Genomic DNA, 12,185 nt, shown 5'->3' with positions numbered 1-12,185 from the left:
ATGTATTTATGGGAACATGAAATGAAAAAGGAAGCTTATCAGAATCTTCCAACATTGGACCTAATCCATGTTAATTCTGAGGCTCAGGTTCTGGGCCATGGGTTATAAAAGTTTAGCTAAATCTTTAGATGGTTGATCTAATTATTATTAATCAATCAAAAAGCATGTCTTATACATCAACAATGCAGCAGGTGTTGTCAGATGATGGAAAAAATACAATAAATTAAATAATCCCTATTTACAAAGAGATTAAGACAAACCAGGACCATTTGGAATCTATAACCTTCCAAAAGAGATAAACTCGGATTCTGGAAAGTGCTTGAGGCTGACCAGGAGTCTAGCCAGTCTAAGTAAATTGGTCCTTCTTCAGTCACAACCTAAATGATTGGAAGCTCTCTATCTCTCTCTACTGGCCAGACTCTGACACTTCACCAATATATACACAATAGATTCATAGAAGATCATAATTGAAAGGAAACATATATACAATTCAAACTTTTCATTTTACAGATGGAGAAACTTGACCCCAGAGAAGGACTATGATTTTTTTCAAGGTCACAAGAGTTAGGTAATGACCTAGACAGAACTGAAATCTAGGATTTTGACACACTCTCTAACTCTTAGCCTAAAAAAACTCTTGGGTCCCAGTCATATCCTCACTTCTTCTTATCTTCAACTCCACAGGCCTGGAATAAGACAATGCATCCTGAGGATATTTATGTATCAGTCATCATTGCAATGATACTGACTTCTTTAATTCCTCCTTTGAGGAGAGAAGGAAGGAATATGTGATTTCCCCGATGTAAGCACTTCCTTTAAGGTTATAAAATCAAAACCTATCCATTTGCATGCTCTCCATCCTATATAAAATTTGTTCATGTTTTCCCTCTAATTCTCCATAAAGTAGCCATCCAAGGTGCCAGAAGCTTTCCTCTAAATGACAGAATAATATATCTGTAGTTGGAGGGGATTTTAGAAGTCATCTGGTCCAACCTTCTCATTTTACAAATAAAGAGCTGAAAGGGAGTTCAGAAATCATCTAATCTAACCATCAATCCCCATTTGATAGATAAGAAAACTGAGGCCCAAAGTGACTTTCCCAAGAAACTTTTTCAAGATCAACAGTGAGTTGCAAAATCAGCATTTGAATTCAGGTCCTGTGATTCTAGATTCAGTGTTCTTTCCATGGTACCATGCTGCCTCTCTCCCTCTTTTTAATAATATGTGATGTTCAGTTTTTCATTGCTCACTTGTTCTAACCTATCCAAGCCCACCATGTGTCCCTCCATTCCTTTTGCATGACCTACTATTGTGATTCTTCAGGGAATGTAACATTTTATTATTTAGAGACAAACAGTATTGCCAGAAGAACATTGCTTTAATAAAAAAAAATAAGGAAAATTGGTTTCAGGGAGAAGATTAGGGCCATCATTAAAAACAATAAGGCATTTTTCTAATGCAAACCAGCCATCTACTTATTCAATTCTGGGCCTGACTCATTGTCCATACACAATATCTGTCCAAGATCTGTGTATTGATGGACCAGTTCTATGGACTATCCATTCAAGGATATATCATAGTCTAGTCAAGAGAAAAAGGGGAAGAGGATGGGATGAGGAGAGAGAGAAAGAATAAAAGTCATTAATAAAATTTAAAGTTCTGACTCTGATGTTCAAAGCCTCTATAATCTGATACCAACCTTCCTTTCCAGCTTTAATTCATATTAATTCTTTTTCATACTCTAGATTCCAATTCAACTGGTCTATTTTCCATCTACTACTCTCACTCTTTCTTCTATTTTTAATGATTTTTTTATGCTGTGTCACCCATGCTTGGAATAGACTCTTTCAGATGAAATTCTATATTTCCAGAAGGAATTCTCTTCAACCAATGATGAGTAAACAGAGAGCAGGCAGTGAGGTACATCTCTCCTCTTCTGCACTAGAATCTTCCTGAACCCCTAACTCAATCTCAGCAACTAAAATTGATAGAAGCTTGCCTGCACCATGAGCACAAGCACAGCCAATGTTAGAGACAATCCTAGCTTCAGATGCCGCTTAAAACAGTCAAGAGACTACAACTTAGCTGACCACCCTCTCACTCACTGGTCCTTCCTGCTATTGTCTAATATATGCCCAGGAAGGAGAGTTGTTGCTAGTGAGGGAGGTGGCTCGGGTAAGGTACAATGCAATTTCTCTGGGAAATTGTAAGAGAAAAAAGATCTGGAGTGTCTAAGAGCAGGCAAGATGTGGGGATTTCTTTTGGGCTATCGGCTCCATCTGCTGGTGTAATCTGGAATAATACCTGTTGCTAACCTATCTGCAAAGAATAAACAAGCTTAGGGAGGAGGGGAAGAACAAATGGCTGGAAGGAATCAAAGAACCAGAAAACACCCCAGAGAGGTGGAAAGAAAGCTGAATGGAAGGAAAGGAATGGGGATTGAGACGAGAAGAAGGAGGAAGAAGAGTTCTGAGGTCTCTTTCACTTATTCAGTAAACAAACATTTATTAAATGCAATCACTAAGAGTAGGGGGGAATAGGAGGGGGGAAAAAAGTCAAACAGTTCTTAATGTCAAGGATCTCCCATTCTAATGGGAAAATAACATGAAAATGTAATAGGATGTCCCATGAGATTTCAGTAAAAGCTGAAGTTCAAAAGGAACATTGAAATACAAAGGGAGAACCTTGAGGTAAATATAAAGAGGAGAACCTTGAAAAACAAACATTCCACACCTTAGAAAGTATCTAAGGTCAGTTTTTGAAGGTAATTACTTGATAATCACTATTCTTAAAGATCAGCAGGATGATTTCAGAGAGGCCTGGAAAGACTTACATGAAATGATGCTAAATGAAATGAGCAGAACCAGGAGGTCATTGTATACTGTAACAAGATTATACAATGCCTGATGGACAAGGCTCTTTTCAACAATGAGATGATCCAGGCCAATTCCAATGATCTTGTTATGATGAGAGCCATCTACACTCAGAGAGAGGATTGTGGGAACTGAGGTTAGATCACAACATAGCATTTTCACTCTTTTTATTGTGGTTTGCTTGAATTTTATTTTCTTTTTTCTTTTTTACTTTTTGACCTAATTTTTACTTATGCAGCAAGATAATTGTATAAATATGTATACTATATTGGATTTAACATATATTTTTATCATGTTTAACACATATTGGATTACTTGCCATTTAGGGAAGGGAAGAATGGGGAAAAATTGGAACACAAGGTTTTGGAATTTTTTTATTAAAATTTATTTTATTATAGCTTTTTATTTACAAAACATATACAAAGATAATTTTTCTACATTGACTCTTGCAAAACCTTCTGTTCCAAATTATCCCCTCCCTCCCCCCACTTCCTCCCCTAGATGGCAGGTAGTCCAATACATGTTAAATATGTTAAAATATATGTTACATCCAATATATGTATACATATTTATACAGTTATCTTGCTGCACAAGAAAAATCAGATCAAGAAGGAAGAGAAAAAGCTGAAAGAAAACAAAATGCAAGCAAACAATAACAGAAAGAGTGAAAATGCTATGTTGTGGTCCACATTCAGTTCCCATAGTCCTCTCTTTGGATATAGATGGCTCTCTTCATTACTGAACAACTGGAATTGGTTTGAATCATCTCATTGTTGAAGAGAGCTTCATCCATCAGAATTGATCATTGTATAATCTTGTTGTTGCTGTGTTTAATGATCTCCTGGTCCTGCTCATTTCGCTCAGCATCAGTTCATGTAAGTCTCTCCAGTCCTTTCTGAAATCATCCTATTGGTCATTTCTTATAGAACAATAATATTCCATAACATTCATATACCATAATTTATTCAGCCATTCTCTAATTGATGAGCATCTACTCAGTTTCCAGTTTCTGGCCACTACAAAAAAGGCTTCCACAAACATTTTTGCACATGTGGGTCCCTTTCCCGAAGTTCTTTTTGGGATATAAGCCCAGTAGTAACACTGCTGGGTCAAAGGGTATGTACACTTTGATAACTCTTTGAGTATAGTTCCAAATCGCTCTCCAGAATGGTTGGATTCCTTCACAGTTCCACTAACAATGTATTAGTGTCCCAGTTTTCCCATATCCCCTCCAACATTCATCAGTATCTTTTCCTGTCATCTTAACCAATCTGAGAAGTATGTGGTGATATCTCAGAGTTGTCTTAATTTGCATTTCTCTGCTCAATAGTGATTTGGAGCACCTTTTCATATGACTAGAAATAGTTTCAATTTCTTTGTCTGAAAATTGTTCATATTCTTTGACTATTTATCAATAGGAAAATGGCTTGATTTCTTATAAATTTGAGTCAATTCTTTATATCTTTTAGAAATGAGGCCTTTAGAATGTAAAGGCTTTGTAGGGCAGAACCTTTGAATGTAAAAATGTTTTCCCACTTTATTGCTTCCCTTCTAGTCTTGTCTGCATTAGTTTTATTTGTACAAAAACCTTTCAACTTAATATAATCAAAATGATCTATTTTGTGATCAATAAAGAGTTTTAGTTTTTTGTGGTCACAAATTCCTTCCTTCTCCTCAGGTCTGAGATGTAAACTATCTTACTTTTTTTTTTTTTACTGATTTATATCATTCTTTATGTCTAGATCATGAACCATTTTGACTTTATTTTGGTATATGGTGTTAGGTGTGTGTCAATGCTTAGTATAGCTATTTTCACAGAAGTTTTTGTCAAATAGTGAATTCTTATCCCAAAAGCTGGGGTGCAAGGGTTAATGTTGAAAAGTATCCATGTATATGTTTTGAAAATAAAAACTTTAATAAAAAAGAAAAGATAATTACTGTTCTTGCTTCACTAGTTGAGTAAATCTCTTTGCTATAGAACAGGACCTAATGAGTTGATTTTTAAAGGGAAGCACACTAGTCATATTAGGAAGATAGCTACACATAAATATTATGCCTAGAATACTGAAAGCTACTTGTCTGAGAATCAACTTGTCAGTACCAGTGTAGATTGAGGTACTGAGTCCAAAGAGGGTGTTACATAGCTTTACAGATATAGACAGAATATATGGATAGAAGTGAAAGGAAACATGATATAATGCATACTTTGCCTTCGGATTAGAAATCCTTGAGTTCAAGTCCTACCCCTGACATACACTATCTGTGTGACTAAGAGCGTTTATCTTTCAATGCCCTGGTAACTTTAAGACTATAATTTGCAGACAACCTGCATGGGTAGAGAGTTTCCATACTGGGAGTCCCCCCTCACGAATGAAACCACAGATCTGACCCCAAAAGAAAAAAAATCTATTATCTAAGTGCTAAATGAGACAGAAAATGCTACTAAAATTGAGTGAAAGAAGAGACTACCAAGTGTTAGGGCAGTCAGAAAAGTCTTTATGAGGGACAGCTAAATGGCACAGCAGATAGAGCACCAACCTTAAAGTTAGGACAACCTGAGTTCAAATCCTCACTCAGACACTTAACACTAGCTGTAAGTCACTTGATCCCAATTGCCTCGTCTTGAAAAAAGAAAAGAAAAGCCTTCATGAAAAAAATGGAAAGTGAACTTAGAGATCCCCTTTTTGAATAGGCATTATGGATGCCACTGAAGTTTGGGGTTGGGACTCTTGGAGAAAAGGGGTATATGTTCCAACTCAATATCCAAGTGAGACCATACTGAAACCAAGATTTCTTCAGAGTATCCAAAAACAGATGAGGAGATTTGGATACAGGTAGAAAGATTCAAAGTGATGATCATGGAAACTATGGGAATTAGCTCTCCGATTCAACCTAAGCCTTGAAAGCTTTGACATCTAATGGTGATACTATATGTTTCCTACCATTGCCTTTCATGGATGCACCATCCTTCCTGCTGGCTCAATTGGAGTGGTCAAATCCAGCCCATCTCTTCCTTACCTTATACCTAACCTCATAGCTTTTATTCTCTTTTTTTTTTAATTTTTTATTTAATAATTACTTTATATTGACACTCGTTTCTGTTCCAATTTTTTTTTCCTCCCTCCCTCCACCCCCTCCCCTAAATGGCAAGCAGTCCTTTATATGTTGGATATGTTGCAGTATATCCTAGATACAATATATGTTTGCAGAACTGAACAGTTCTCTTGTTGCATAGGGAGAATTGGATTCAGAAGGTATAAATAACCCGGGAAGAAAAACAAAAATGCAGATAGTTCACATTCGCTTCCCAGTGTTCTTTCTTTGGGTGTAGCTGCTTTTGTCCGTCATTTATCAATTGAAACTCAGATCTCTTTGTCAAAGAAATCCCCTTCCATCAAAATATGTCCTCATACAATATCGTTGTCGAAGTGTATAATGATCTCCTGGTTCTGCTCATTTCACTTAGCATCAGTTCATGTAAGTCTCGCCAGTCCTCTCTGTATTCATCCTGCTGGTCATTTCTTACAGAACAATAATATTCCATAACATTCATATACCATAATTTACCCAGCCATTCTCCAATTGATGGGCATCCATTCATTTTCCAGTTTCTAGCCACTACAAACAGGGCTGCATAGCTTTTATTCTCATAGCTACTTTCATTCTTATGGAGACTGCCATCCCCAGATGCCTACTTAATTCTCAATCCATCAATAATCATCTGGCTTTACTTGCTTACCTACCTAACTTGTCTCGTGCTCCATTATTCAAAGGATTTGCTCTCTAATAATCAAGATTTCCTCATCCCCTTAACCTTCCATTGTATCTGCCCTACAAAACACTAATCTTGAATAGTCCCTGCTCTCTGTTCTCTCTGCTTCTGACTTGTCAGATGTCATTGGAGAAAATCACAAAACCACCTTGGTAGGTCCACTACCAGTTCAAGCTATTTAACCTCAGCTGGGTTCTCACTGTTGTGGCAATCCTTTTCTTTTCTTGCTGACTTCTATCATATTCCCACTTTCAACTTCCCCCTCCTACTGTAGCAGCTACTCCCAAACTTTTTCATCTTCCTTAATACTTTTCCTAGTTCACTTAGGCAATTGATGCTATTTCCCCCAATAACCTTCTCTTTCCTCCAAGGCTAACCCTTCTAGTTGTATCCTCAATCCCATACCTTCCCACCTCTTCCAGGATCTTTCTTTATGCATCATCCCAGGTTTCTTCCCTTTTGATGATAAAGCTTCTCTCCTTGTTCTTTTTTTAAGCTTCTTCAATTCTATCACCCCTTTTAGCAGAGAACCCAAACCAGATTGTCTTGGGATAGGAAAAGTCACAGCTGGAAAGAGCCTTAGAGGTAATCTTCCAGGTGAAATTGTTGCTAAGACCAAATGGCCTCTGAGACAATATTACCTTCCTGCTATTGTGGGAGGCCTAGAGAATTTCAAAAATTTTAGGAAACTGGGACTGAGATAGGGTAAAGTTAGAACTAAAAGAAGAATCCAAGGCTTGGATGAGACAGCCAACCTCACTAAGATCCCATTGTCTCCATCCTCTCAGGGTTGGGGCAGACTCCAAAGAGACAACCTGCTGCTTGCTTCCACAGCTTCCATCCTCCTCTTAATCTGGCCTTCGTAGGCAATGATTTGGGGGAGAATAAGGACACAAAAGGGGACCCCCTAGGGACTTTTAAGCCTCACTCCATCACCTCCCAGAATAAGAGCTCTGTTCCCTAGGGAGAGCAGCTGCCTAGAAGAGGAGTCTCTGGTCCCCTCCCTCCTGTCTCCCCTGCCAGACCTCCCACTGTGACAGTCTGACAGCCAGGCCTGGTTGCTAGGAGACAGGTTCTCAGGGGAGCCAGGCCTGGACCAGAGGTTCCTATCTGGGGGAGGGTGCTTATGGGGATGTATGAAGAAGGGGTAGAGAGGAGGTAGCTTCTGTAGAAGAGGTCCCCTGACTGAGATCTCAGCCTGAGAGACAGAGAGGCAGATGTCAGAGAGAAAGAGAGAGAAAATTCAGAAGGGAACACAGCTCAGCAGAGATTTCAGAGCCAGGCGAAATAGGGGTTACCATGGTGATTTGGCTTTCAGGTTGGGGTTCAGCTAAGAGAGGCCTTGTCCAGTAGCTTATTATTAGAATGGGGAACAGGGCATCAGTTTCCAAATAAAATGGATACTCCCAGCCCATGTGTTCCCTCATTCAAAGCCCCCCCTCACCTCATCCATGTTTTCTAACTTGGCTTATTCCAATTCCCCTTACCTTATTATCTTGGCATTTCCATGGATTTCATGACACAAAGTCCCTACAGAGGAAGCTTCATCTACTTCTTTGTAACCCCAGATATTCTGACTCCCAAGAACTGTTGCCCAAATATAAACAGGGAACTAGTGACAGATTCCTGGGGACTTCTAGAATCTCATCTATGAATAATCCTTAAAACCTCACTCCATTCAGAACTTCCCTCCCTTTCCATAATAATCTTTTCCCCATTCCCAATAAGATCCAAGTTTTGGGAAATTTAACACAACCCACATAGCCTTACTCACTGATGGACCCCAATCACTCCTCTAAAGGGACTTAGGGTGAATCTGCACTCTGAAATCTTCTCCCAATTTTGAGCCCAGTCAGGGAGGGAAGGAGGCAATCAGGAGATAAGGGACACTGCATCTAGATGATTCACAATCCAAACATTTCCATGACAGCTGAGTGCTGCACAAGGTTAGAGAGCAATGGGTTTTATGAAGCAGAATATCTACAACGAGAGAGATAGGGGGAAAAAGACAGAGACAGAGAGACAGACAGACAGACAGACAGAGAGAGAGAATAAAGAAAGAGAGAAAGAGAATAAAGAGAGAGAGAAGAGAATAAAGAGAGAGAGAAGAGAAAGAGAGAAGAGAGAAGAAAGAGAGAGAGAGAGAAGAAAGAGAGAGAAGAAAGAGAGAGAGAATAAAGAAAGAGAGAAAGAAAAAGAGAATAAAAAGAGAGAGAAGAAAGAGAGAGAGAGAGAGAAGACAGGGAGGAGAGGAAGAGAAGGGGGGGGGGAAGCAATATCCCCATATACAGATACATACACAAACAAGTATACATACACATCCTTAATCTCTGAGCATCCCAGACTAGCCCCGAGTGGCTCTATTTGGTATTGCAATAGCTGCAGACAGCAGAGTTGTTTACCAAAGGTCAATCTTTCCATCTTCCTGGCCTTTACATAGAGATGTCCCTAAAGAGGTCCAGACTGAAGGTGATTTGAGGAGGGAGGGAAAGAGAGATAACCTGGTCTTTGGGCTCTCCAATAAGGAGAGTCTTGGCATCCCTCATATTCCCATTTCAGGGTCACACAACAGAAATTCTATTCTTAAATGTCAATCTTCAGTCTCTTTATTGGTCCCTATTCCTTTCCAGAAGCCCAGGATCTGACTATCAGTCCAAAAGGAGAAACAAAGGATCACATTGCATTCTACCTTCACACCCCCTTCCACTCAGAGAAGCACTGACCCCATCAAGGACCCACAGATGGTATAATCAGGATAGCTTTGGGGGAGAAGGTAGGAGTCTAATAAAGACTATTGCTGATTAAACTACTAATAGGGACTAGTTAGGGAATACTTTATGGAGGTCTGGAACTCTTAAAAGTATGATTGATTAAGCTGAGGAACATATCCCCAGACCAAGCTCCTCCCAAGCAAGATAGCCCTTCCCCACACCCCAACCTCAATTTCCTATGTAATCCATCTGCTTTTTCTTCTTGGATTTGGCATCAGAGAACCTAGATTTGAATCCTGGCTCTGCTATTCTATATTATTATAACCCTGGGCAGCTCATTTTAATTTCATCAGGCCTTGTTTCTCCAATGGCAAAATGAGAGCATTGGATTAGGAATCCTCAAATGTCCCTTCTAGTTCTGAATCCTATACAGATATTCCTATTCATAAAACCACAAGAGCACATCAACCTCAAAGAACCATGCCAAGCATTGCCTCCTATCTGCCCCTTTGATTTACCCTAAATCTGAGAAGGGACACAGAGTCCAAGAATTTTAGAGCTGAAAGGAAGTCCACAGCCCTCTCAGCTAAGCCTCTAAGCCCCAGTCTTACTCCCAAAGGAATCCCCACTCTAATTTTCCCAACAATTGCTCATCTAGCCTCTGCTTGGAGGTCTCTAATGAGAACAGCTGCCATCTCCTGAGGTAGCTCCTGTCATCCCTCCCATCCTCACCTTCCCCCTTCCTCCTCAGCAGCTGCTCCCAAGCTCTTTTCCTCTCTTTAAGTACCAATACCCCTCTCAACACCTTCCAATTTTGGACAGTTTTAATTGTTAGAAAGGTGCAGCTAGATAGTACAGTGGATAGAACTCTGGATCTTTAGTAAGGAAGTCTCCTCTTCATAAGTTCAAATCCAGCCTCAGATACTTTCTAGCCATGTGATCCTGGGTGGGCAAGACACTTAACCCAGTTTGCCTCAGTTTCCTTATCTTTCAAATGAGCTGAAGAAGGAAATGGCAAACCACTGCAGTATCTTTGTCAAGAAAACCCTAAATGGAATCACAAAGAGACAGGCACAACTGAAAAATAACTCAACAAAATTATTAGGAAGCTTTCTTAACAACACGCCTACATTTTCTTCCTTGTCCTATCTTCTGACTTTGTTCCTCTTCCATCTGACAGCCCTTTGAGTAGCTGGATATAGTTTTAAAAGCTCCCCAAGTCTTCTCTCCCTCAACTTAAACATTCTCAACTTTTCCAAGTAAGTGGCTCTCCTTCAGAGGCACTTCACTCTCTCAGTGGCCGGAAACACTGGCATCCATAACTGAACATAATACCTGGGATGGGATCTGACCAGAATAGGGGATAGGGAGCTCATTATTCATGAAAGTCTTGTTCTAAAAGTAGCCCAAGATGCCATTAGCGTTTTAGGTTTATTCATCACACTGTAGACTCTGTATTGAGTTTTCATTCCACTAAACTCCCCAGAATTTTTCCAGAGAAACTACTGTCTAACTCTGTCTTCCCCATCCTTTACTTATGAAATTGATTTTGTAAGATTTTAGATTAATATCATTAATGTAATACTCTATATTAATCCCTATTCAATTTCCTCTTCTTGGATTCATCCCAATGTCCTATCCTATTGAAACTTTTTTCAATTCTTATTCTGCCATCCAGAGAATCTCCAACCCCAGAGATTTAAAGGACAGAGTAGGCAATCATCTGTTCTAAGTAATTTAGACCAGTATCAATCAAAAGGAAAATGGGAGAAAAATAAGAAGAAAGAGTACAGAAGAAGAGAGACAAAGCAAAAAAGAAAATTATATATAATTCTAGAACTTTAGAGCCAAATGAGGCCTAAATTTCTCGTTTTACTGGTAAGAAAACTGAAGATAGGAAGGAGTAAAAAAAAAAAAAGTAAAGAACAAATATGGTCAATATATTGGTTAGGTTTTTTCCCTCTTTAAAAATGGATGATGGTTCACTGAGTGGAAAGGAATTGGGAAAGATTTTTTTGTGAAATGTAGGGCATATAAAAACAAAAGATATCAAATATATATACACACATATTCAAGGGAAGAATGTACAATCCTACAAAAAGAGAGTCAATAGTATTAATGACCAGAAGGAGCTAAAGGTAAGAAAAAATGTTGAAGATATAAGAAGGATTTTTATTTTTTAAAGCTTTTTTGGGGGAAAGAAAGCTCAGAAAAGGGGGGAACAGTTTTTCTGGGTTGATGGTGTTTGAAAGGAAGAAGGATTAAGTAGCAATGCTAACAACTGGAACAAGTAACACATCTTAGGACAAAGAATATAAAGAACACTCTCAAAATAACTTTGAAAGACAAATGAGGAAGTGAAAATATATCAGAAATCTACTCACTTCTAGGGGAGGGACTAAGGAAGAATGTGTCTGGGGAAGAGTTTATCTAGAAAGCAACTTTATGGGCAGGACAAAAGTGAATCATATGATACTTCCTATTTGAAGGAAAACTCAACTTCCCAAGTTTAGATTCATTCTCAGACACTTCCTAGCTATGTGACCCTGGACAAGTCACTTAACTCTGTTTGCCTTAGTTTCTTTATCTGTAAAATGATGCTAGAGAAGAAAATGGTAGAGTATCTTTATCATTCCAGGATCTTTATCAAGAAAACCCCAATTTATTCTTATTAGGCATATTTGGTTTCACAGAGAAACTTGTCTCACCTTATAGGAAAGTGAGAGGAGAAAGGGAAAAAGAAAGGGGAAGGCTAATAGCAGGGAAAACAGAAGTAGTAGGGGAAAGGTATAAGAAAGGGGGAGGGGCTCTAAAGAGGGATGCTATTTG

The sequence above is a fragment of the Antechinus flavipes genome, chromosome 2 (genome assembly GCF_016432865.1).
Source record: "Antechinus flavipes isolate AdamAnt ecotype Samford, QLD, Australia chromosome 2, AdamAnt_v2, whole genome shotgun sequence".
Classification (NCBI taxonomy): Eukaryota; Metazoa; Chordata; class Mammalia; order Dasyuromorphia; family Dasyuridae; genus Antechinus; species Antechinus flavipes.
This window is presented reverse-complemented; position numbering follows the sequence as displayed.